Consider the following 27,250-nt stretch of genomic DNA (forward strand, 5'->3'; position numbering starts at 1 on the left):
ATGTAAGCCTGCTGAAGTTGGTGTATGATTTGTGAAAGTTCTCAATAATATTTGATTGCTAATTTCTTCTAAGTTGGTTGTTCACGTAATTTTACGAGTGTAATGCATGAGCTGAAACAAAAATAAAAGTTCATCTTAATATAAATAAAACATTTTCTATTTTCCCTAGTTAAATCTAATTATAAAGATAGTCGTGTTCTTAAGGTATAGTTCTAATTAAACGAGCCCTAAGGTATAGTTCTAATTAAACGAGCCCTAAGGTATAGTTCTAATTAAACGAGCCCTAAGGTATAGTTCTAATTAAACGAGCCCTAAGGTATAGTTCTAATTAAACGAGCCCTAAGGTATAGTTCTAATTAAACGTGCCCTAAGGTATAGTTCTAATAAAACGAGTCCTAAGGTATAGTTCTAATTAAACGAACCCTAAGGTATAGTTCTAATTAAACGAGCCCTAAGGTATAGTTCTAATTAAACGAGCCCTATCTGTAATACTTCCATGTATTTAACAATACGTTCAGTTAAAGTGTTATATTAATTTTCATACAACTTATTTATTACAATAGCTCTATGTACAGATAAATTATCAATTCTAATATTACATTATATTTTGGTTGTAATTGCAAGCGATAATACATAAAGGCATAACCTTGATTTCGTATTATTCTATCGTTCCATTTCATTGTCTCAGTATATACAGATGATGTGGTGGAGGATTGGAGAAACATACCAAAAATACATTTTTTATTGTTCATCTCAATCTTTATTTGTTGATTGATTATTTTGTTGATTTACCAAACAACACTATAAGATAAAGAGGTGCTGGAGGCTTTAGGACCCTTTGATATTAACCAATCTGTCTTTAGAACTTTAGAACCTTAATAACAGGTTTTATAAAATAGGAGAAACACAAAACAAAGCATTAAATATATTATATTATGTATGTGCCTCCTAGCCGAGAAATGCACCGTGTAGTCTCGACAGGCTACTGCAACCTAGTATCAGAGGTGGGTTGAATAATGTGTTTAAATCGCATGGAAAATGTACATCAAACAGCGTCTTGTAGATAATTTGGTTTAAGTTCCATTTCTTGGTTTCATCAGACACAAATTCTTTTTCTCCGTCACTACAGAAAATTGTTCGTATTGTATCCCGTATGCATGTGTGTGTGTGTGTGCGCGCGCGCGCGTGTGTGTGCGTGAAAGAGAGAGAGAGACAGAGAGAGAGAGAGAAAAAAAAATAGAGAGAGAGGCGAACACAGAAAATTTCGCTGTGAATGTGCACCATGTTTACTATTTAAAAAAACGGGGTTTATTCGAGTTTTGTTTTAACTCGCTAATCAGTGGAACTTCAGCACCAATTTAGGTAGAATAGAAGCGACAGATTGCTGTTGAAATATTATTATATATGTGTATTAAAACGCCATGGACGGATCACAATATGATATACCAACAAAATTGATATATGAAATTGCTTCATGTGTGTTTGTGGGTGTGTATGTGTGTGTGTGTGTGAGAGAGAGAGAGAGAGAGCGAGAGAGAGAGAGAGAGAGAGAGAGAGAGAGAAAGAGAGAAACGTTTCTCAACTGGTGTGGAAGCTTGTGTTTTGTTAATATAGTTTAAAGCGTCAAAGTTCCGTTTAATGTACGCTTCAAGTACATTCACAATAATCACAGTGTACTTAACGTATACAAGGGTTTGCATTTATCAAAAGGCCAAGCACAAGATTAATTGATTTCGTGATCTGGATTATAATTATCATTTCTAGCCACAAATTAAGCAGCAGTCTCCCTTGCCGACTAACCATGTTTGATAGACACGCCAGTACAGTTACCGGTCTACACCTGAACTGATTTTACTTTCGTGCTTTTTACATGATATGAATAATGTAATAATCTACAAATACAACTCTACCAATAAGAGTAGATCTAGCTTTTATAATGTTTTCTTTCTTAGGCAGAAACTACGCTAAGTTGGATTCTGACAATGTACCAGTCAGCACCCTTCATCGCCGATAGTATATCAGTTATAAATAATTGGAAAAATGAACCTTCTCAGCCTGTTTTGATTTATTGATGGGTTCTCGATAAAAATGCAAACATTCCCTTTCATGCTGGACATAACGTTAGCCTGAAACGTAGGAATAAAAGATGAAAAAATGTGTAGAACGAGATAAAAGTTGGGACATCATAATCTGTCACTCATTTGCGTAAAGGATAAGCGGGAAAAATTCACGTGTGCGAGAAGCTAGGGTGAGATATTCGAAACCTAGGTGAAGACATTGTTAGAATAAATGATGTTATATTATTAAATAAAACTTTAGTTATACTTAAGGAACAGATTTATAAACAACTACTGCTAAATGAAGAATTTGCCAGAGCAAATGTCTGATTTATTTATAATGGTCAAGTAGAGTCGCAAATGCAAAAAAGGACAACTTTCAGCGCAATAATAACTATAGATAAGACCAACTATAAGAGCAACCCTAATGCATTTGAACCGGTCTCTGTGGATTTCGTACGTACAATCCTGATGAAGAGTGCACCAAAGTCATGTGAACTTGATCCAATTCCAACATCACTGCTGCTTGAGTGCTTAGATCCAGTATTGCCTTCACTAACTGATGTTATTAATACCTCTCTCTCATCAAGGGAATTCCCATCATTTTTCAAAACTGCCATTGTAAAGCCTCTGCTGAAGAAACCAACACTAGACCATAACGATTTAAAGAACTACCGCCCAGTTTCCAATCTCCCATTCATATAAAAAATCTTAGAAAAGGTTGCTCTATCGCAGCTTGTATCTCATCTGAATTCAAACAGTCTTTTTAGCAATATACAATCTGCATATCGCCCTTGCCACAGTACTGAAATTACTCTTCTAAAAGTAGCTAATGACATTCTCTTTGTACTGGATAGCGGAAAGATTACAGTCCTCACCCTCCTTGATTTGTCTGCAGCATTTGACACAATATACCATGATATATTACTTCAACACCCCCAGCACGTATTTGGCATTCATGATACAGCCTTACTGTGGTTCAAGTCCTACTTGGTCAACAGGACACAAATTGTATCTGCAAATGGAATACACTTCAGCCCAGTTGATGTATCTTGGGGTGTTCCACAAGGGTCTGTTCTTGGACCTGTTGTCTTGATTCTATACACTCAGTCGCTCTCAAGTTTCATTGTTCATCATCCAGTGTCTCACCAACTGCACGCTGATGACACCCAAATATACAAATCTAGCCACCCAACTGAAGTTGAAGCTACCATCCAAGCTGTAGAGAGGTGCATTTCTGATGTGAAGTCATGGATGACATGTAACAAGCTGCAGATGAATGATGCTAAAACTGAGGTCATTCTGATCACAACACAAAGACGTTCTCATTCACATCCTTTGCCTCAAACAATAAATATCAGCAACACCAACATTAAATTCACACAATCAGTTGGAAACCTAGGTGTTACTCTTAAGAGTACTCTCACATTGAACCAACATGTCATGAACATATGCAAGACTGCATATGTTGAGCTGAGACGCATCAGCTCAATTCGCAAATATCTTTCAGTTGATGCCACTAAACCTCAATAGGTGTCATTAAACTTCTTCAATTTGTTGATCATATATCTTCAATTGGTGCCATTGTCATTCATCCATTAGTGTCATCACCCTTCCTCAATGATAATAATAATAATAATAATAATAATAATAATAATAATAATAATGATAATAATAATAATAATAATAATGACAATAAAGTAACTAACACAGGATATGAGATCTTCTGAATTTTAGTCTCCGTTTATAGCATTCTTAACGTTTAGTGATTACTTGTTTGATTATGCGAGATCGCTATTAGTAATGCATTACCCAAACCGTGTAACGTGTTAATTTTTAAAACCGACGTCATAATGTACATTATTCACGAGATTATATGGTTAAAAAAAGGAAGTCTAGGGATATTTTTGCAGATACGTGTTTAGCAATTTGAGATTAGAAAATATCTTGGTACAAGATGTTTGAGTCATGTTTTGAAATTGTTATGTATCTCTATTTTTTGGTAACTCCTGGTACTCAGTTCTATCTAATTTTTATCATTTTTCATTCATTGTTGTAGATTGTACAGACTATTTTTAGTCAAATTTTGTATACGTGACCGGAGTCTGTCAAGAGCATAGTATTACATATTATCTATAAATAGATGCTTACGTATGTGTTGACAATTATTTATAATGATTTCAATAAGACCCATTGGCTTAATGTGTCATTGGTTGATGGGGTTTCAAAGTTTCTAAAAGAATTTAGTAACTTGCCACTGGTTCAGCCAGTCACATGAATATTCCAGTTCGACGCAAAATGACTAGTAAGTTCCGTCACGCTTGGTCTATTGCGAAATATAGTAGCAAACGATGGTGTATGTAAAGAGAAAACCGAGGAATTAGTTTCATTCGGGTTTTGGAGTCATCCTCATTTCATGTGTTCTTGTAAGTCAGTAAACGTGTGTTATGTTGTATTTATATATTGTTCGAGAGGAAAAAACATTTGCTTGAACTATACAATGGATATAGAAAGTGCTCAGTATTTGGACTATAACTTTATTCTGTAACTGTTGTGAATTATTCCAAGGAGTTCTAGAAGACGCCATCTTGCTAACGCCACGATTCTTGGTGAACCAGTACATTTCCGGTTATGAAGTTTAATCAGAACTTTTCATTCATTTAAGACTTTCATAGAACTTCGTCAGGATTATTCTGGATTCACATCATAATACTGTAAATTCCTCTCACATTGCCATTTATGATTTTGATAATGAAATTCTTTATTTAGTTTTACAAAACTTGTTGATTTTTTCTGGTACCTAGTTTGTGATCAGATAGTCAAAACAATAAGGAGAGAGAAGCACCAATATATGGCATGGAAAGACTTACTGATAGCTTATATTAATATTAACAAACTATGGTAATTTTGAAGTGGATATAGTTGTAGCAGATTAAAGAAAACCTACTTGCAAAAACCATTCATGTCACAACTTTTGAACTGTATGAAATTTCGATTTCAAACCAGATTCACCCAGGATTCGTTTCATTTGCTCCAAACTGAGACATCTTCCCCTTGTGATATGATTTTGTTCTATGTAGTGTGAAAAACGTATTCTGACATGCGGATCACCAGCTAAACATGAAGCAACCGAGAGCACGTTATACATGTGGATAAATATTGTAACTGTTTATTTAGTTTACTGTTTTTCCTTTCTTTCAACGTTCACTGTTTATTATCATTCTCTTTATGTACAACCAGTCTATGGTTTGCCAAAACATTTATAGCATCTTTCCTAACTTGTCTTCAAATAAAAAGTTAACAGCATCATTTCGTTCGGGTATCAGAAATTTCTGAAAAGAAAACAAAACAAGAATTTTTATGGTAAAAATGAGCCTCTACAATGGCTTAAAAGAGTGTTGCTAGAGTTCATTATTTTTGTTTACTCAGAGCAAGACAGAGTTTGTAGTTCATAGCAGCAAACCATAGAAAGAAAGAGAATAAAGGGCGTGAATCATAATGTTCTCTCTAATTTAAATAATAAATACAATGAGATGATTGTTTCCCTAGTTACATTATGTCACAGGATGAAGCCGGGTTGGGACTGGATTAGGGAAGACACCAAAAACTGCGTTTACAAGATGTGTATTTATAAACGCAATTTAAATATAATCAAATCTGACACCATTATAAACAAAAAGATAAGGAAAAATTATAAAGTTCCTAACATGGAAATATCATCAACAAATAACTCAACGAGAGAAAATCTCAACATTAATTTAACGAATGGAATTTCAAAACAAACGTGAAATCCTATCACCGATCAACAAAATAAAAGTGACCTACACCCCAGTATAAAGAGTCTTGAATGTAACGTTCAAATAACGATTTAGAAAAGAATGTAATTATGAATGTATCGTTCATAAAACGATATTGAAAAGCAGTGTAAATTACGAACCTATCGATCGGTCACATAACGATATAGCAATACTTGTAATTATAAACCTATCGATCGTAAACCGATATTGAAATAGGAATAGGAATGAATGAAATGATGAACCAATCGATCGTTCATATAACGACATAGCAATAGGAATTAATTACATTATAAACCTATCGATCGTTCATATAACGACATAATAGGAATGAATGACATTATGAACCTATCGATTGTTCATATAACGACATAATAGGAATGAATGACATTATGAACCTATCGATCGTTCATATAACGACATAACAGGAATGAATGAAATGAACCTATCGATCATTCATATAACGACATAACAGGAATGAATGACATTATAAACCTATCGATCGTTCATATAACGACATAACAGGAATGAAATACATTATAAACCTATCGATCGTTCATATAACGACATAACAGGAATGAATGGAATGAACCTATCGATCGTTCATATAACGACATAACACTAGGAATAAATGAAATGATGAACCTATCGATCGTTCATATAACGACATAATAGGAATGAATGACATTATAAATGCAGTTGTGGAAATAACATGGAACACTATAACTATCGTGGCGCCCATTTGACGACCAAGATGTTAACTCCGGTTCCACGCGCTCTAGTAAATGGCCAGAGAAGCACCCACGCATGGTCCGCTCCTCTCAGTCTGTTGAAGGATCCCTCACATCACAGATCCGTTGGTCGCGAAACCCTGGTCCCTCGCACCGAGAAAACCAGTCCACTCTTCCGATCCAACGTCACCAGAACACAGCATATACGTCACAGGAAACCTCACAGAGCTCTGTGACTCCACATCAAACGATGTACAGGGCATGGCAGGCATGTATAAAGCAGCTCTACAGCTGGTGACTCCACATCAAACCATATACAAGGCATGGCATTTAGGCGGCTCTACAGCTGGAGATTTGCTTCCGTAAAGGGGAAAGCTTCCTGACAAGACTTGGCGTAATGTGATTTGGTTATAGAGAATTTGCTCTATAAGTACACTAGCTGTGACAGATATGAGCAGCTAGGTACTTAGTTTCCGCGCTGCAGGCAATTTTTTCGTGCAGCATGGTCTGAGTTTCGCTCAGGATTTCGAAATAACTAAGCCGAAAAAAATATACCACCCTCGGGTGATGCTGTACGCGGCAACGAAACCCGAGTACATTTTTGACAACATATACATATTGATATAACTCCTACACAATTCCGTGACATTTATTGATCGTAATATAGACTGCCGAAAATATCTGCATATGTGTGTGTGTGTGTATATATATATATATATATATATATATATATATATATATATATATATATATATATATATATGTGTGTGTATATATATATATATATATATATATATATATATATATATATATATATATATATATATATAACTTTGATGTCAAAGGAAGCGAGTAAATTAATAACAATATTAAGGGTAACAACAATAATAACAATTATAATCATTATCATTTAACAGGGCCAAGAATAAATTTTTAAATAAAAGAGGACTTGTTATTACATTAGAACCCAATGAGATGATCTAGAGAAACAATAAGAATACTAATACGATTAATACTGAACAGAAAATATACCAAAGAGCATTTTAAAAACATATAGATGTCCGATAATAAAACAATGTTTGGGTGCATAGTTAACAAAGAAAATTACAATGAATATTCCGACAATCGGTTATTATGCACCCTCCCTTTACCTCCACCCTGTCCATCAAAAGCAAAATAAAATGCATCTCCGCAAATTGCTGCACATCAGAAGAATCGACTGTAAATAACAAACGTAAACTATGTACGCATGCACGCACGGACGCAATTTGTTTTAAATAAATTTGATAGTCGAATTTTCATTTCATTTGATTAACCCCCTTCAAAGAAAAACCCACGTCGAACGTATTGATCTATACAATGCTTGAAGTCAGTATAGGGAATTAACATTCGGTAGTGGACGATCGCTGGGCAGCTTTAGATGCTTTATCTGCACTGTATACTTTCCTTACCCTTTATAACAACGTCTCTAGGCAGCCAACAGTACATAATACATTTCCTTGATAGTTTGGGAACATCATGATTTTGTAATAATTTTGATCTTAAGCGGTCGTCTGATTTATGATTCTGCATGAGAATCAACGTAACGAAGGATTCGAAAATATCACTTAGCTCTTTAATATGAAATTTCAACATAGCTCATTGTTTTGGGTTTGGCTGTAATTTCTACAGAGAAAAATGGAGTTTATTCCAGCAACCATCTCGGAATCGATTTGTCATTTGGTCCTAATCATTACTTTACATATGCGGTCGGATGGATTAGAAGATGGTTTGGTAACATACTGAAGAGCCGGATTAGGTCGTATGATATAAGTTATTGCTTTATTTGCCTCAACAGACATTTTCTGCAAGGAAAGCTCGTAACGCATCTAGACGGAGCCCGAGTCCCTGACAATGTATTGGATCTAGCATATGCCGGTAAGATGTTATAACTGGTTCGTACACAATCAAGCCATAATCAACGACATGTATAACCGGAGCAAGGCCTTTCGATCTTATCCGAAGTCAATGATTTTTTAAACCTTTGCCATTGAGTTATTTAATATTTGAAATAATAATTAACATATAGTCAAAATTACACACACACACACACATACACACACACTCCAAGAATTAGACATCCATCAGGATACAGCTTTTGGTCATCATGATCACGATATAATCGACAGAAATCAATACATTTAGTTCTGAAAATATAAAAATGTGAATACTCCTCCCGCCCATTTCTCAGTCTGGTTTATGCTCATTCGTAGCTGATGTTCAATAGAATGCAAATTATTAGTCAACAAGGATTATGGCATTTAATTATGTTGATTTAGAACAGGATGACTGACAAGATGATTCCCTGGGATATACCCAACTCCTAAGGATAGCTTTTAGAATAGGCCCTGACTACCATAACTTTGAAATTAGAAGCAATGTTAGGCAGGCGGCCCATAAAACCTAGGTTAAATAGATTATTCGTCATACAGTACTTCTACGTGGCGTCGTGAGCTTTCTCCAAGTCGAGCAAGACGGTAATTATATGTCCTATCTTTATAAACGCTACTATAATGAATGATTCGAATCTCTCCCGAGATGGTCGATTATGCTTGTATAGCTGATGAATCCACATTAAATGTCTCATAAGAGTTTGTTGGATTCGAGATGCTTGATCAATTATTCATCACAAGTTCCATGGTCTTGCAAAAACGTATTATCAATGCGATGGTTCAGTAGTTCGCAGAGTTATTGTTTTGGTCCTTTCCAGGTTAGCGTACTCGTATCAACGTTGATTCTCGCAATGACTGCTAATGTTTGGACACATTTTAGCTCGATATATTGGAAATTTAACTAGATTTTCACTTGATAGTTTCGTAATAAAAATGCTAAAGGACTTTTTCCGTTCCCTGTTGCCATCATTACATCCATCATCACAATATAGTTTCTTTACACGTTTCGAAATCGTCTACGTATTTTGCATTGTATCGCTACATGCATCCTGGGGTATCTTTAGAAATATAAATATTGGATCCACTTTGTTGTCAAAAGGATTTCTGCAAGATTATAAGATTGGGAATATTACTTTTTAAATATACTGGAAAACACATTGATAGTCATCAACTTCCCAAGAGAAACCAAGCGAAAGAGTGATTGCAGATAGTCAAGTCTGCAGATGGGTATGATCATGTGTCAGGTGTCAGGCTGTAGTTATGTGTACAACTATGTGTTAAAAATAAAGATTATTTTATTAAGAAAATGTTTTATCTTGTCTTCCTTCTATTGTCGGTTTGACTTCAAACAATGTTCTTAGCTTCCGAAGGTTGATGTATATCTCCAGTTTCACGCGTTGAATATGTTTCTCTAATTCCCACTTAGGACAGTCATTAGTGTCTCAGAAATGTTCCGCTTGCCAATTCGCACAAGATATTTTTCCGAGCTGGTCGACCCTCCTTGCTTCATCATACATCTAGCAGCTATCTTTGTGATGGCTTTATTTCTGATTGCTGAAAGACGGCAAAGAATCTAAAATGAACAGATCATCATATAGCCACCGAAGAACCTATCTTTGATCCATATAGACAAAATGGTGCAGTTAATAGTATTGACTGAGTTGTGTGGTAGTACCCAATAATATACGCAAGCATCCTCGATCAATGTCGTAATCAGACAAACTAAGATAAACGTTCGAGTTTGTATATAAAATGGCTAACAACAATAAGAACAATTTCATCAACAGCAACAAAAACAGCAAGAACAACAACAGCAACAATAATACGTTCAGAACATGCAGGTGAAAATCATAAATTAGTTTTTTGTAATAGTTTCAGCATTACATGTCTATAGGAGATACAAAATGTAATATTATTCATTATACCTTTTGATACAATTTCGATTTTAGTCGATGTCAAAATAAGATTATTAAATAATATTCTTCAGACACAATCACATTAAAACCGGGAAATACCACCGGCGAGGTGGTATTGATATACCTATAGTTTTGTAGTTTGGGGTTTAACGCCATGTTTCAGCGAATGACGGCCAGTACATTAGGTGGAAGAAGAACCCGGGTAATATCTAGTGAAAACCACCGACCCACAATAACATACTGACAGACTTTATCACATGCCCACATTGGTCGAGCGAGAGGCTTGAATCCATGGGATCGGAAGTGAGATTGCATTGATTGGTAGATTATATCACGTTAAACGAGTCGGCACTTCAGGACCCATCTGCCTATTACATCTATTGCTTAGACACAAGAATTGTTCTCTTACCTTTTATATCGAATATTCTGGAAGGTATAAGAAACAAAAAATCCCAACAATATGTTGTTTATCGAATGAACGGTACGATCAATTTGTTCACTAGAAAACGCCCTTTTTATCTATTGACTAATATTGTAATGTGCTTGGAGCTTTTAAAGTATACAGCTCTGTACTGAGTCATTGTTATTAGTATTATTAAAATATAATCGTGTAATAACAAAAGAGAAACACGTTCAGCTCATTGCCATTGTTATCATATTTATATGGATTTTGTCAAGACAATCGTTCACTTTGAAGGTTAAAAGACAGAGTAAATGGAGCGTCATAATAAAAATTTCAATTAGTTGATATTTTAAAAAAACATAATAGAGGATATTTGCTTGAAACGAGTGAATAACGGATATATTTCATCGAGTGGATGAAAAACTCAGTATTTACACGAGTGGCGGAGCCACGAATGAAAATACTAGAGTTTTTCACCCACGAGATGAAATGTATCCGTTATTCACTCGTTTCAAGAAAATATTCTTTATTTTATGCTCACATAAGTTGGCTAACTAAAGTTTGTGAAACAGTAAATTAGCAGATTTCTTACCGTAATGTCAGCTGTTTACCGTACATGTTCTACTGTGCTATGTGTACCTGCGCACAAAATTAGTTCCACATCAGATTGATAAGAATTAACTGATATGTCCAGAATAACAAACTTCACGTTTCAAAGATAACAAACAGGGATTATTAATAATGACAATGACAGGTACATAAGGAAAAAGTAGTTCACGGACAGAAAATCACAGGGAGGTAAGTATGTTCTGACCAAAAAAAGTAGTTCCTGTAGTGAAAAAATATTGTTAATTTTTCACTACAGTGATATATCAATATTATGTTAATTACAAAATCAAGTAATTCACTGTTTAGAATATAAAATAATGTATTCTGACACGTAAAACTAAGCTAAAAGGATGTATCAGAATAAATGATATGCACGTGGGTAAATGTCAAACAGTTTCTTTATTATGCTGTTTTCTCCGTTTCTGACGTTGATTATTATCGTTTTTTTCTCTGTTCAATAAGTCAAAGTATTGCTGAAACATTTGTAACACCCTTTGTAACTTCTCTTGGAATGTGACCTTAGAGAGACATACTTTATCAAAATGGAATCTGGAATTTCTGCGAGAAAGAAAATCATAGAGCAAACGCGGCAAAGATTAGGACATTAACTTAATAGATTTCAAAAGCAAGACAACGCGAGTATTTCATGGCAACAAGCTATTAAATAAAGGAAAAACGGTAATGATCATGTGTGTATGTGTGCGATTTGGAGTTTTAACATATTTTTAACAATTGTTCAGTTGTATCTATACGATGTCTGCAGCGATGTCTAGTACTGTCATGTCGCAGAACACATTGAATGATGTCCCATCCAGTCACCTTATCCTTACACCAGGCCGACCAGTCCTAAGACTACCCTCTTAATGCTGAGCGCTAAGCGAGAAAGCTGCGAGTACCATTTGTATAGGTTTTTTGAATGAAGAGGCCGGGGTTCTAACCTGTGACCTCCAGAACCCGAGGCGTATGCTTTAACCACTACCTCACCGTAGCGGTGATAATGATCGTAATTTATCGTCTAATTTTAATGTTAACATGTTTACCAAGGATTCGGACAATATAATCATTCTCCTTTGAAGTTCGAGAAGACTCGAACGTTTCTATGATCGCACTTACATATTTTTCTTGGAGTCAGTAGTAATGAGGCAAAAGAGCCGACTGTTCATTATATTAGCGAAATCTAACTTTAACAACTGAATGACTGGTTTCATGTTGATGTATTATTTCACATCACTTATCAGAACAGTATATATATTTACTCTGAATAATTCTTGCCTGCACACCTTCCGCAGAACAGGAGAATAATCACTGCACTAATAGGCTATGGTCGTTGGCACTACCCCTACTAGGAAAACTTCAGATTACCGTATTGCCCCAAGTTGATGTTCTCTTAAAGTTATTAGTCTGTACATTTCTTTTTCTATACCAGTATAATCGACGGTAAACAAAATACATGTTTCCGACTGATTCATTTCGACCATGTGCGTACATTTCTGTTAGGGAATGAAAATATAAAAAGGGATATCGTAATTATGTTAACAGCCAACAAATAACAGTTAAATATTGTTTGCCAGGAGCCTGACACCTTTCGAAAATTGCTGTCTCTCATTAACTGGAATAATATTTTGCGCTGTTTACAAAACAAAATTACACCATATTATATCCACAATATTATTCCTAAAGAAAGAACAACAAGAGATGAAGCAAAAATAAAATATCTCAATACTATAAAAAGCGCAGCCTTTACCACCTGTATAACGGTAATGCCAAGTAAATCTAACAAACACAACAAGCTGACCTAATTGGCCCGCGATGGAACTCCTCAAACAAAAATGTCGTTCAGTCAGTGGCGTCACTCGGGTTGGTGTCACCCCGTGCGGTAGCTCATGGTGTCACCCCCATGGTCCTCCTTCCGTAACAGACCATACAGAATCCTTAGTTATGTCATTTTGGTGTCACCCCCTCTGATGGTGTCACCCGGTGCAGTCCGCACCCCCCGCATCCCCCTAGCGACGCGCACTGCTGTACCTGCTAGTCATGTCTTTAACTATGATCGGTTATCCGCTTATGAAATCCGACTAGACCGAGCAGCGTGTGCTCTGTAAAATTTGCAATTTTTCATTTTGTGTCACCCCTCTCAGATGGTGTCACCCGGTGCGGTCCGCACCCCCCCCCCCCCCCCGCCCCCGCACCCCCCTAGCGACGCCACTGCGTTCAGTCACATGCCCATATTAAACCTGGCATAAAGTCCATTGTTGATTCCGTCACGTATTATATAGAGTTAGAGTTTATTCTTTGACAAGTGGGAAATGTGAAGACAATGAGATACAGTATGTACCGATACTTCCAAAATGGACTCTTGAAGTACGACGCAGTCTAGCCGAAGTACACAAAAAAATTCAAAACAGAAATGTGTTTTAGTCGGGTATCCAGCTCCGCGTATTGTGAAATGCTTTCTATTGGTACGAGGTTCCAAAACAATGATGGTATAGTGCGCCAGTTGAAGAAATGGGTCAAAATGCAAGTCAAATTGTCATACTTAAGTCGCAATAAAAATAGCTGGTGAACCTGCTTTTGCGTAATACATACATTCTGATTCCGACTCCTGCTGTCCGATTCGGGCTCATAGTTTGGTTGGTGGATTAGATTATCCAGACCATGAGACAGTGAAATTAACAGACGTAGCCATAGGCAACAGCCTGATAACCTGCAACTGATGATACTGCGGCGAGCCCGATGGAAGAACATTCTAATTGATAGAATGATACAAGTCAAAACTGAATCTAGATAGCAGAAGTAAAGATGTTGTCTTAACACCAATTCGGAAACATGAAACAGATCAGGAATGACAGGTTTGATTCGAACACGGCAAAATATTGCTCCAACTGGGTTAAGTAATAATATTGGTAGAAGAATACACAATTTGCCTTGACCAATCTGCCTTGATGTTGTACAGGACTAGTGTGAAAAAAATATTACAAACTCCAATATTAATAATATTAAAGGTAGTTCCGATGTCAGAAACCTACGAATGTCAGATGTACACTGCTTGATCAGCAACAAAGCTCTTCCTTGTAATGGGATCAGGGAAGGTGGTAATACATCTCATGCATATAAACACGTAGAAATGACACGCCGATTACTTTTGAGGTTAGCTTTATGGCATATACACATACATTTATCTAGATCTACAACAATAAATATGCAATTCCCAGATCTGCATAATGCTTTGAACAAGCTAATAACATTTTGATAGGAACGTAAACGTAAATAATATCAGATATAAACATCAACATTTTTATTTCAATTCGTTTAACTTTGAAGAAAGTTTGCGAATCTTTATTCTGGCAGATCGGGAATTATGGAGGCTAATCCAATAATACTGACAGTCAATTAGGAGTGGTTTCGAATTTGTTAATATTTGTACCAATAAATCGATGTTAATTTGTACAAGCATTTACGCTATGTAGTGCGAGGTGGTTCTACGTAGTACCAAGTGGATTAAGTCAAGACATGATTTACCTATGATACACTGCGTGCATGATCACATTATTCAAACAAAGGACTATGCAAATAGTAATTGTTATTGTTTCATTTGTAGACATTGTAATGCTTGAAAGCACATTGTCCCAGATATTGTCCAGGATGATCCAAAATCCACTTACCTTTAGCTGATGATTACATTAGTGATTTTAACATTCCACATGTTTCAATATAACAATGTCAAGTCAATGATATTGGATATATACTTTTAGATTTTTGACAAAATGACAAATGTATGAATTTATAATGGAAGATTAGGTGATTATATAGGTGCTGTGAATTTGTTTTTAATGGAGAGCAGTGGCAAAAGTTTTGGTGGTTTGCGTAATTGTCGTCATCATTTAATCAAGAGAATTAGCTAATTATCCATAGAAGAACCGAATAGTTGTTTTCACAACATTATATTGCATAATTTACTTTTACAGTTTGGGTATGAGGGTTTGATCCTTAGCTTATTCGTTGAGGAGGAGCAGTCGATGCTGTCTGTGTTCGTGTCTGAACTTTACTGTATTTGATGTGATGTGATGTGATGGAGCTGACGAGAAAACCAGTCCACTCTTCCGATCCAACGTCACCATAACACAGCGTATACGTCACACGAAACCCCACAGTTCTGTGACTCCACAGCAAACGATGTATAAGGCATGGCAGGCATGTATAAAGCAGCTCTACTGCTGGTGACTCCACATCAAACCATATACAAGGCATGGCATAAGGCAGCTAAAATGATAATTACTAAACCGTGTAGTACATATGACACGGTTAAGTACTTCTGCATTGATATATGTAGCGGGTGACGCTGTACGCGGCAACGAAACCCGAGTACATTTTTGACAACATATACATATTGATATAATTCCTACACAATTTCGTGACACAGGCTATTATACGATATCATGGACCAACTTGAGAATGAAAACAGATATGGTTCATTATTGTTAATATGCTTTGTTAAAGCCTTTCACTCAATTGACTGGATCTTTGTGGAAGAAGAATTACAATATTTTAACTTTGATGATTCCGTTTGTAAGTGGTTTAAACTGTTTTGTAATGACTCTAAACGTTGTCTTATAAATAATGGGCATATGTCAGCTTTTTTAGAGTTGAAAGAGGATGTCGTTAAGGAGATTCCCTTGCACCTTATTTGTTTATCGTAGCGGTTGAGATTTTAGCTATAGCTTTAAAGCAAAATGTGGATGTATGGGACTAATCTTTGACGCTAGTGAATATAAATTAGGTCAGTATACCGATGACGCTTTTATTCTTCTCGATGGATCTCAACTTTCTCTTGAAGCAACTATGAATATCTTGCAAGTTTTATTTCTATTATCTGGACTTAAATGTAACATAACAAAAACAAAAGCTATTTGGATTGGAAACAGGAAATTTGCTAATGAAAGAATGTGTCCCGAAATGGGCCAAATTTGGTCCTCTTCTAACTTTACACTTCTTTGCATAGAATGTTCTTCAGATTTACAATACATGGTGGAAATTAATTATATGAAGAAACTAACAAAGGCAAAACGAATACTGGCAAGCTGGAGTCAAAGACATCTGTCAATAGTTGGTAAAGTAATTGTTGTAAAAACTCTTGTTCTGACCATATTCATTCATCTTTTTTCAGCACTTCCAAACCCATCAGCAAAAGTTGAAGCAGAAATAAATAGCACATTATTTAAGTTTGTATTGGGTGGAAAAGTAGAGAGAATAAAACGTGATATACTAGTTTCCCCAGAAAACGAGGAAGGACTAAATACAATACACATATTTTCATTCATTAGGTATATTAAGATAAGATGGGTTAAAAGATTGCTGGAAAAGGAAAATGGAATGTGGCAGAACTTAGTCAATACAACTATACTCAGAAGTAGAAAGGATATTTAAATTTAGGGAGAAGGACATTGGAAGAATTTAGTAAGTTCATTAAACACAGTTTTTGGAGAGATGTAATTTTGGCAGTATCTAATTGGATAGAGGAACCACAAATTCCTAACGAGTATCTTCCCGTGAGTATTTTAAATGTTGTCTTCCCTAAAATGTTTTATCAAGACAAATCCTGGACAGAAGCCGGTTTTTAAATTGTGAATGATCTAGTAGATGATCACGGTAATTTAATACCTTTTGAAATAATAAAATAAAAAACTAGAAGCGATGAGTTTTTTTAAATTCGTTTCCTTAATATCGAAAATTCCAAACACATGGAAGGACGCAATAAAAAAAAAACATTTAGTACATAATAATTTTGATAAGCAGGAGGATAAAATAATGAACTTGCAAAAGCAAAATTCACTCAAGGTTATTTACAAAGATCTTTTAGGGGCCCCGATGTGGCCGAGTGGTCTAAAGCGCTCACCGTTATGGATCAAGCAAGAAACTGAAATTTAATAAAAGTATAAGTAGTGAGGAGTGGTCTGAGATTTATAGCCGGGCGAAATGCTGTAACAAGGATACCAAGTTGATCTCTTTTAACTTTAAACTAATCCATAGAATAATCGTTACTAACGATTTTCTTAAAAGAATTAACATATCAGATGACAACAAATGTGCTTTCTGTAAGAGTGAAAATGAAAGTTTTGAGCATCTCTTTTATGATTGCAGTATTACTTCACAGTGTTACCATTTTATTGAAGTATTGCAACTTTTACCCCAAATATTGTAAATTTGTCCAAAACAAAAACATTCTCAGGAAGTGAACAACTGGACAGTTTGTGTAATTTCCTGAATTTGTGGCAAAATATTATATTTATGCTTGCAGATTCAATATGAAAAATCCTTCTATTTTTTTAAGCAAATGGTTGCAATGCATAAGAACAATGAAAAATACACTGCCAAGGTAAATACAAAAGTCCATGTCAGCTAGAGTGTGTGCCTCCGTGTGTGTGTGTGTGTGTGTGTGTGTGTGTGTGTGTTTTCTTTTTCTGTAGATTATATTTATTATTCCTAGATTATCTGATAACCAGAAATGTTTGCTTGTAAGGTGACATTGGGATGGTTCCCCGACCCGGTGGTAAACCTATTACGGGGTTAATAATATAAAAAGATATTATTTTCTTTTTAAAAAAAAACATTGTAAACTTATTATCTTGCTGAAACTAAACAATGCTTTCAAGAAGCAATATCTATTACAGCAGTGTCCCAATCGAAGAAAATATGATTAATATGTGCAAATCAAAATCAAGGTTCGAACACGCCATCAGATATTGTTGAAAAAGTTGTAAAGACAAGCAGATCCGTATGTTGTTAAAGATCCAAATCAAACCGTCAAAGTATGTTGGAAAATGGTAAAGTCGTGTGCCTTTTTCAACATTCTAAACTTTACTGCAGATGAATATCTAAACTTTTGAAAGTCATTAAATCAGCCCGATGATCTTTCGTTTATAATATTTGCAATGAGTATGTGCCTGAGGATAGGACATTTTTATTTAATAAATTTAATAGAGTTAAAATTAGTGGAGAATTATCTGAAAAAAATTAAGTGAACAATGCCCGAGAAAAGTGCTGGTCTCGATTAAATATTAAATGGCATTATTTCATCTGGTTCATCAGAGTTGGTTTCTGTTACCTTGTCTATAGTTCACGTTATTTTCATACATATGTATACCACAATTGTAGACGAAACTTTATGCTTTATATAATGCCCTTACATTAAAAGGGACCGAATGGTGACTATTTAACCTACAGTTATAGGGAAACATTTTACCAGTGGTTTGAGAAATAAATTAAATTAGGGGTCTGAAAACTCCATAGTGAGGCTCAAGCCGGAATCATGTCATATAATTCTAATATATATAATATATTCACATTTCATTGATTAATAACACATCTAATTAATTATCCTAAATGTTATGGATTTTAAAAAGGCATCTGATTATATTGTAAAGAAATTGTAATGTTTTAAGGTTTTTCATAATTACATTCGAGGCAAATTACTCAATATAATTAAAATTATGTGAGTAATAAGTTACATATGATAATACTCATTCCTATGAAGTTATTGTACAAGTACTTCAACGACTGAAAAGAGTATGGCAGGAAAAGCAATGCGTTATTGCCAAATATTTTATCCAGTTTATTTGAATATTTTTTACTCATGTTCTGTAATATGGTGTAGGAGTCTGGGTATTTATACAAATCTCTGTTTCTGAAAGAGTTAATTTGTTTTGCTTTTCCACAGTTGTTTTAGGTTATAAGCAACCAATACAGAAATATATTTTAATATAATGAATTGGGGAGTGTTCTTTTCCGAATACTTACACTCATGAGGAGTGTTATATATTAGGTAAAGATTGTAATTGCATGCAAAAGAAAATATAAAACCATGTATATGACATTTTGTATGCAGAACACAAAATAAACCCCCAAAATGTTTCATGGGTAGTAACACTTGGTTTCGGCTTGTATGGTTACAACAAGGTGATGGTAATTCGGCATGTATGTTACATCAAGGTGATGGTAATTCGGCATGTATGGTTACAACAAAATTATGGTAATTCGGCCTGCATAGTTACAACAAGGTATTAGTCATTCGGCCTGCATAGTTACAACAAGGTGATGGTAACTCCGCGTGTATGGTTAAAACAAAATTATGGTAATTCGGCCTGCATAGTTACAACAAGGTATTAGTCATTCGGCCTGCATAGTTACAACAAGGTGATGGTAACTCCGCGTGTATGGTTACATGGTGATGCTAATGTTGATGTTTTCCTACAATTAGTATGAAATGATTGAAAATTATGTTGTTGAAATTTAGAATTCTAGTTTGTAATAGAGGGGCCTTTCATATAAAGAGCATCCTTAGAATAGCAGTAACTAAATTGTGAGATCTATGTCATAGACTCCATGTTGAAATCAGTAGATGGGCCAAGCCGAAAGCGGTATCGTATAGAAACAGATAATATAATTTATGTGATGGAACATAATTTTTAATATAGTCGAATGTCAGTATTTTATGGAATGTATAGAAAACTATGTGCCTGAATATTACAGGAGACATCCAAATATGGCACAATTATAGATCTACTTTCAAGAACATCTTAGAAGACTATAAGAAATGTTAGCAATTGTGTTCGTAGGTCTTGAAATTCCACAGAGAAGTATTGAAATATGTACCATAATCATACCATGATATTAGTAAGCATTTGAGAAAAATGTGCGCTTCTTTAAGATGACTAATTCAACTACTACATTAGATTAAAATTTTACATTTTTACATTTTTGTTTTTACTATTTCAATTCATTAAACTATACTCACGTTTTTTTTTTGTTTGTGTGTGTGTGTATGTGTGTGTGTGTGCTTAGTGTAATTACTTGTACATTCTTGTTTTTCTTTATCTGTATTCTCCAGGTCGTTTATTTGTTAAAATGCTTGTAGTAATTAACATAGATTAGAAATCTTAATTATTCTTATCATGAAGCTAAGGTCAGTGTTGATTTTAATTGAAACTATTGCATTTCCAATTACACTGTGTGAATGAAAAATACCAATTTGTATAGCATATTGTAAAATATATGTTTGTCATTACTTCACTTTCGTATTAATTAAAAATGTATATTTCATTGTATATAAAACTCTGATTAGCTAATATGCATTAAAAACTTTTTTCAATATAAATTCAATTTCAGTCTAATTTGCATATAATAGAAATTAAAAAATAATAATAATGACATTACAGAAAGATTAGATAGACCTGTATTCAGGGAAAAAGAAATTTTGCATTACTGCCATCACCTAGATGCATACATTTATTCATAGTCGGAATTATTTGTCCTGTCTGAGTAACATCCATATTATAATAGAAAGATAACCGAATTAACTCATAAATTGAAGCAGGGGTCATATGATGGTGAGAGTGGGTGGTCTCATATTAACTGTCACGATTTGTAGGCATGATCAGAACTAAAGCATTTTCATTGAAAAATGATTGACGCACTTAGTTTTTTATCAATCGTTAAATGCGAGGTGGATCCCGCGAGACGTGCGTCAAGTTGTCTATTGTTCGCAACGTCCTCCAACATGGCAGTTCTTCACCGGTAATCTACAATACTAAGTCGAATTTGAAGATTAAAGTGAGAAACATCTAGACATTATTCACTCATAAAAAGAATTAGTCCGTTACATTTCATATATATGTCATTTATGATTAATGAACGAGTAAAAATACGTCATTGATCTATAGGCCTGCAGTTGAAAGAATGTTTATATACGTTCGTATTATTGCGCCATGGGCGGATCACAATTTGATATAACAACGGTATTGGTATATAAATTTCCTTTATACCAACACTTTAAATGCCATGCTATATTTAAGAAAATAATGATAACAAGTATTAATAGTACCTGTTTTCTAAAAGAAATTTAAATGGGACACAATTTCTCTGGAATCCTTTCTTTTTTCCGTTCCCCTATTCCTCTTGTGCGTAAGGGAAATAATATTAAAACATCTGGTGTGAGAGAGAAGAACGAATTGCGCTGGACGAAAACATTAAAACTGAACTTGCACCAAGTAACCTACTTTGTTGTTGTTGTTGTTATTGTGGAGTTTAACGCCATTTTTCAGCACACGATATGCTATACATGGCGGCCAGTATTAATGGTGGAGGAAGAACCCGGGAAAACCCTGGAAAAAACCATCGACCCACGAGAAGCTACCGGCAAGCTTTCTCACATACCCACACTGGCTGAATCCGAGACTCGAAAAGGCGCAGACAGAGGTGAGATGGCAGTGATCCCTAACGGAGAGCGCTTTAGACCACTCGGCCACTTGGGGCCCCCCAAGTAACCTAAAAGAATATGATTCGTCGTAACCATATTTTTATACGTTCCGTGTATTCATAATATCAATGATACATAGTTCCAACATCCTGTCAACAGGATAAGTTGAATGTGTCGTTTACGAGGAACACATACTGTAATAACGTATTTAATGCGCTGATATTGTTGTTTTTAACCCTCCAACCCAAACCCACCCCATCCCCTCTCTCTCTCTCTCTCTCTCTCTCTCTCTCTCTCTCTCTCTGTGGATTATCGCAACTGGATACGGGCGAAAATCCACGAGCGTTGGGATTTTGTTCTATTAAGTCAATCGACGATGTCGCTGGACCTATGAATTATGGTAATGTTTGGTGAAACCGTCCTAAGGAAGAGAGAGAGAGAGAGACAGACAGACAGATAGACAGACAGACAGAGACAGAGAGAGACAGAGAGACAGAGACAGAGAGACAGAGAGAAATTTTTAAAAGTTTTTAGAAATGTTAATTAAGCAGAACAGTGACATACATCAACTTACCTCTCGCTGGTTCGTCATTTCGCTTAGTTCTTATTCCACGTTAATTTCCATAACCCAGAACGTGAATGCCTGAGAGTTCATGTTCAGTGTACAAAACGCTAACCGTCTTTGTAGTGCACTATAAGTACAATATCGTAAGAAATGTCAGCCACACTATATCAAAGTAACACAGAGGTATGTGCATGTTTCAATTGCAAAAAACTTCACCTTGCATACGTCACTCTCTCAAAAGTACGTAATAACTGGTGAGCGCCCCCTTATGCATGACTTTAGCTGGAAGCTTTGCAAACGTGCCACGAATGTACGCAGAATGTCATCTACAGCTTCCGCATACTACCCCCACCCCCAGAACCGCATGTACCCTCCGTCCAATTACAAATGTTAAAAGCATCAAGGATATCAAAGGTGCCCAAAACATACTTATTTCATTCATTCATTTGTTATTTCTAACTCGATTTTCATCAACCCGTCCTTAATATTGTCATCATTTTTGCATTTCAAACCAGTCAGAAGTTATCAATGTAAATGAAGAGCCAAGTTACTGTTATATTCTGGTTGCTGGAAGAGTCCATTTTCAGTCGTGGGTTTTTGGGGTGGAAGCAAGGTTAACACATTCATAAAAATGAAACTCTGTATCGTCTGCATTCCATCAATGCAATTTCAAATTCTATTATACACAAAGAAATTGAAATAAAAAAGTTATGGGGATATACGCCTTAACACCTCAACGTCAGGAAACTTTGCGCAGGTATCCGTTGGTCTAGAAACACTATGAACTAACACAACTCGCCTGCGCATATATCAATGCAAAGTTAGTTTTGAAATTCCGTTACGTTCGAAACGTGAATAAGATGACAACGCTAGGAACTCCTTCGTGATAATCGAGTTATGAATCAGTGAAAACAATGAGTAGGTTTTGTGCATTTATTTACATCCTTGATGCTTTTTATTTATACACTTGGTGGTTTTGGGTTCAATCTACGTGGACGGTGGACTAATAAAATACATCCTGAGTATATATTTAACTAATTTTTCTGTTTTCAATTATCAGCATTTTCTTCCAGCAATCTATTGAATGCTTCAAAAAATCTCGCTGTTTTCGTTTTCGTAGTTTCTGTCATTTGATCCTCCACAAAAGTCGTATTTCTTCCTCCAATTGTTTTTACTTTAGCGTTTCTATTCAAGCAGGAAAGACATTTGCAAGGGACGTAGCTCGTAAACAGAGCATGTTATAAGACCTCAACATTAACCTCCCTTAATAAACTGTCAATTTTCACCATCTAATAAACGCAAGATGTTTGGGCATCCAATAAAGCCCCTGCATGTGAGACGATATTCGGAAACTGTACAATATGTAATTGCATTAGCCAGTCACTTGGCATTGTATGAAAGAATTTGATATTGCTTGAGTCTTTTCTGAATTTATCAAGAAATTCGGTAGGTGGATCATATGCACGGGTTAGTAAAAGTGCTCCACTTATACACAAAAAACAGCTGGAGTGAGGTGAGCAAGTATATCCCATATAAAGCCCACGCTTTTATAATTCAAGACATGATTTTTTCAATTGATTTATGATTCGTTTTATAGATAACAACAAGAATACACCTGTCAGATTATGTTATGTATTATTTTATATGTATTATTTTATATGTATCGGCATGTATTTTGTGAAATTCAGTTATTTCCGAAGAATGTACAACCATTTAACGTTTAAACTATGAAATCTGATTTTGTTAATATTGTTATATTTTATTTTATATCGATACTTTGAGTAACTGTAACCAAATATGCTTGGCGGGAAAATATCCCAACATTAACCATATTTGTCTTTCAGCAGATGTTTTCGTCTGGTGAAAACTTTAATTACAGACTGGGATTCCTTTTCGCCGAATTAAAGTGTATGACAATGTTTACACAAATATTTCTGTGAAGTAAATTTCTAATATTTCCACGAAAAGGTAATTTGACAGTAAGTTGCATTGTCGGCATGTCCGTGATATTGATCATGATTCAGATTCCACTCCATAGTTTCGTATATTCCAGGAAGAGGGGCAAACATTAATAAGTTATGTTAGTTTCGATATATGTTTGCTAGTATTCTTATGTTACGTATTCAGGCACGAATAAACAACAACACAAGAAAGAGTGAAAACAACAAGCTTTGAAAACTATAACAATTTATTTCCCTGGAAAAATTCTGTAAAAATGAAAAAATATGAACTTACGGTTTTAAGAATCAAATCCAAAAATAATCCACGAATACAATTTTTGAAGTCCTTAAACAAAATGTGCTAATGATTTCAAATAACAAAATTAAAACTGACAAAACAATTAAATTGAAATAAATATATATTAAAACAGATATAATTAAATCAAATATAGATAACATTATACAAGCAGGGTGTAGGCATATTGTATTGGAATATGTTTAAAAAAATGTTTGTGAGATCATTTTTTAAAATCTAAAATCTTACTTACAGGCAAATAAACTTCAGAATTTCTTTGTACTTTTAATTCATTTTATTGCTCTTATATTATCTAAAATAAAGGCATAATGTGTTTCTAATATGATTAGAATCACTACACAAAAATGTACGTGTCATGTAAATCATTATGTGCACTGCATGAGACGGAACTTTGTGTACAAGATTGTGTAAAACTGTCCAGATCAACGAGCAATGAGATGTTGCAAAAAATATGGTATCAAATTACTCTGGTCAATGGACAATTACATGTTTGGTTGAAAATATGATATCAAATTGTTTTCTTTTAACGTGAAGTTGGATATATGGTATCAAATTGCCCTGGTCAACAGGCAGATGGATGTTGTTTAAGAAATGGTAAAACTCTCCTGGTCAACGGGCAAAGAGATGTGTAACATATGATGTGATATGGTCAAAGAGCAATGGGAAGTTTGACGAACTGCAATGTACATAAATAATTTGTAAATACCGGGAAGATAATGAGTCATCAATTTGTATTTTATACATTCACTGTTTACGATAACACAGTTACATAGACGATCTATTATAGTATCCTCATACTTGTGACGTGTCCTTCATAAAGAAAAACTGCTTTAAGTCTTCTGATTTTAAGAAATATTTTATTGAGAGACAGTATATAAAATTAGTGTTCCCTAAAAGATAAATAAAATCTGCACAAACATGAAAGACAAAGCGTGCAACACACACACACACACACACACACAATTTCGACATACAATGTTACAAGCGTATTTAAACTAACATATACACGTTGTTGACAATTATTAAGAAAGGTATGCATTACTAGACATTACAAGTTACAAATATTAAAAGCATGGATGCATAAATCAGGGTCTTTTACAATATATGCATGAACAAAAGGGGCAAAATCTAAAATGGTAAATGCTGAGGGTGTTAACATGATTTTCAAATATGGGTAAGATTATCGAAAATGGTACAATACGGATGAGTTGCATTCACAAAGCAAATAGTCATACATAAACCTAAATAAATGCAATCAGAAAAATAAAATCTCTTAAGACATGAGTATTGTTTAAAATTTGTTTGCGTTAAGGTGGTATTGAAATTAGGACATTGTTTAAGTGGTGGCTCATATATATATGGCGGCGTTTACACATGGTCACACGTCTTATCTGAAAAATATAAAAACAAAGATGGTTGAATGTAACTTCTCAACTACTTCTTGAAAGTTTTCATAACACAAATCACAAGGCCAACTATGTATAATTGAATGAACATCCATCTTCTTCATGCATCAAATTCCCAAGACAGGCAACATCGTCATTTGTAAGATCCATCAAAATTCTCAAGACTTTTGGTAGCCTAGTGGTTAGAGCTTCCGACTCGGGTGCGTGAGGCCGCGTATTCGAACACTGACTGAGATATACCTCGGATGCGACAGGTTCCAATACTGGCCGAATCATACCAAAAACTTTTAAAAATGGTTCTAATAGCTGCCTCGCTAGGCGTTCAGCATCAAGAGGTTAGGTTGTGGACTGGTCGGCCTGGTGTCAGGATTATGTGACTGGGTGGGACATAGTGCAACACAGTTGTACGTGTAGTTGGATGCTTAGGCTTATAACTGATGTTTTCGGTTGACCATATTGCTAACGGTTATTTGCAGAAGGGCAAAAGTTGGGCTGTTTTGCGTATTGTACCGTCATCATGCTTCATCTTGCCCACATTTTATTCAATCTCAAACGTGTTTCGACCAACGTGCAACTGTTAGAAAAGGTTCACCTATGCAGTTCAGACCGATCTGCTTTAAAACTGAGCCAAACCGTATCTATTCCAGACACAAAACTCCAGTTCTTAAGCCTATTTGTTGTCCTAAAAATTTCTGTCCTCAAAATTTAGCTTCTCCCATTGTATTGTGTAATATAAGTCGAAGATCCACATTATTTGGTATATTTGTAGAGCTACATCTGTCTTCTGTTCTGTAATGCAACCGTGATTGGTTATAATAATGATGTTGACTTTAAAGAGATTGGCAGTAAGGTATAAACTCATGACGCGTAAACGTGGCACGCGGGGTTAATGAGTTAAATGGGGTGTACAAATTGAGTCTTAAATTTAGCAGTAGTGTGCACGAAACGGTTATTTTGACAGCTAAGCGAAAATACATTGCAAGCTGAATTCAGAATAATCTCAGATGGAAATCAGAATGGATACAAAATGCAGAATGAACGAAATCAAAATAAAAGGCAGTATGAACAAAGGACTATACAACGCTTGGTCTATAACCGGAAAGAACCTAGACTAATAACTTTGATGTACCACATTTTCTATGATTTGATTTTATCTCGCTTTATTAACACCATCTATAACTTAGTTCGCATTGTGCAAATAATGTTGATCTCCTTCATTAATATACAGTAATTAATACTATTAGGTCTGATAAGGACGCACGGCTCTATTTGCCATTCCGACACATTTACTTGAGACCACGTGACGAAAAATGGAGGAAATATCCTGTGA

General features: G+C 35.1%; 1 protein-coding gene across 2 annotated transcripts in view; it reads right to left on the bottom strand.

Moving 5' to 3' along the window:
* The window catches only part of LOC149800024 (interferon-induced very large GTPase 1-like), a 35,715-nt gene extending 13,286 nt beyond the window's left edge, over positions 1 to 22,429 (bottom strand). Inside the window, exons 1-2 of one of the 2 annotated variants that reach the window (XR_016421304.1) lie at positions 22,268 to 22,429; positions 8,674 to 10,067 (exon numbers count right to left, since the gene is read on the bottom strand). The gene's annotated coding sequence lies outside the window, so the exon portion shown is untranslated. Of the gene's footprint in view, positions 1 to 8,673; positions 10,068 to 22,267 lie in introns of those variants that run through there. The other variant, XM_089959544.1, reaches the window with a different exon arrangement.
* Positions 22,430 to 27,250: the final 4,821 nt, after the last annotated feature.

Source organism: Sinohyriopsis cumingii, chromosome 5 (assembly GCF_028554795.1).
Source record: "Sinohyriopsis cumingii isolate HCF-2022 chromosome 5, ASM2855479v2, whole genome shotgun sequence".
NCBI classification, from domain to species: domain Eukaryota; kingdom Metazoa; phylum Mollusca; class Bivalvia; order Unionida; family Unionidae; genus Sinohyriopsis; species Sinohyriopsis cumingii.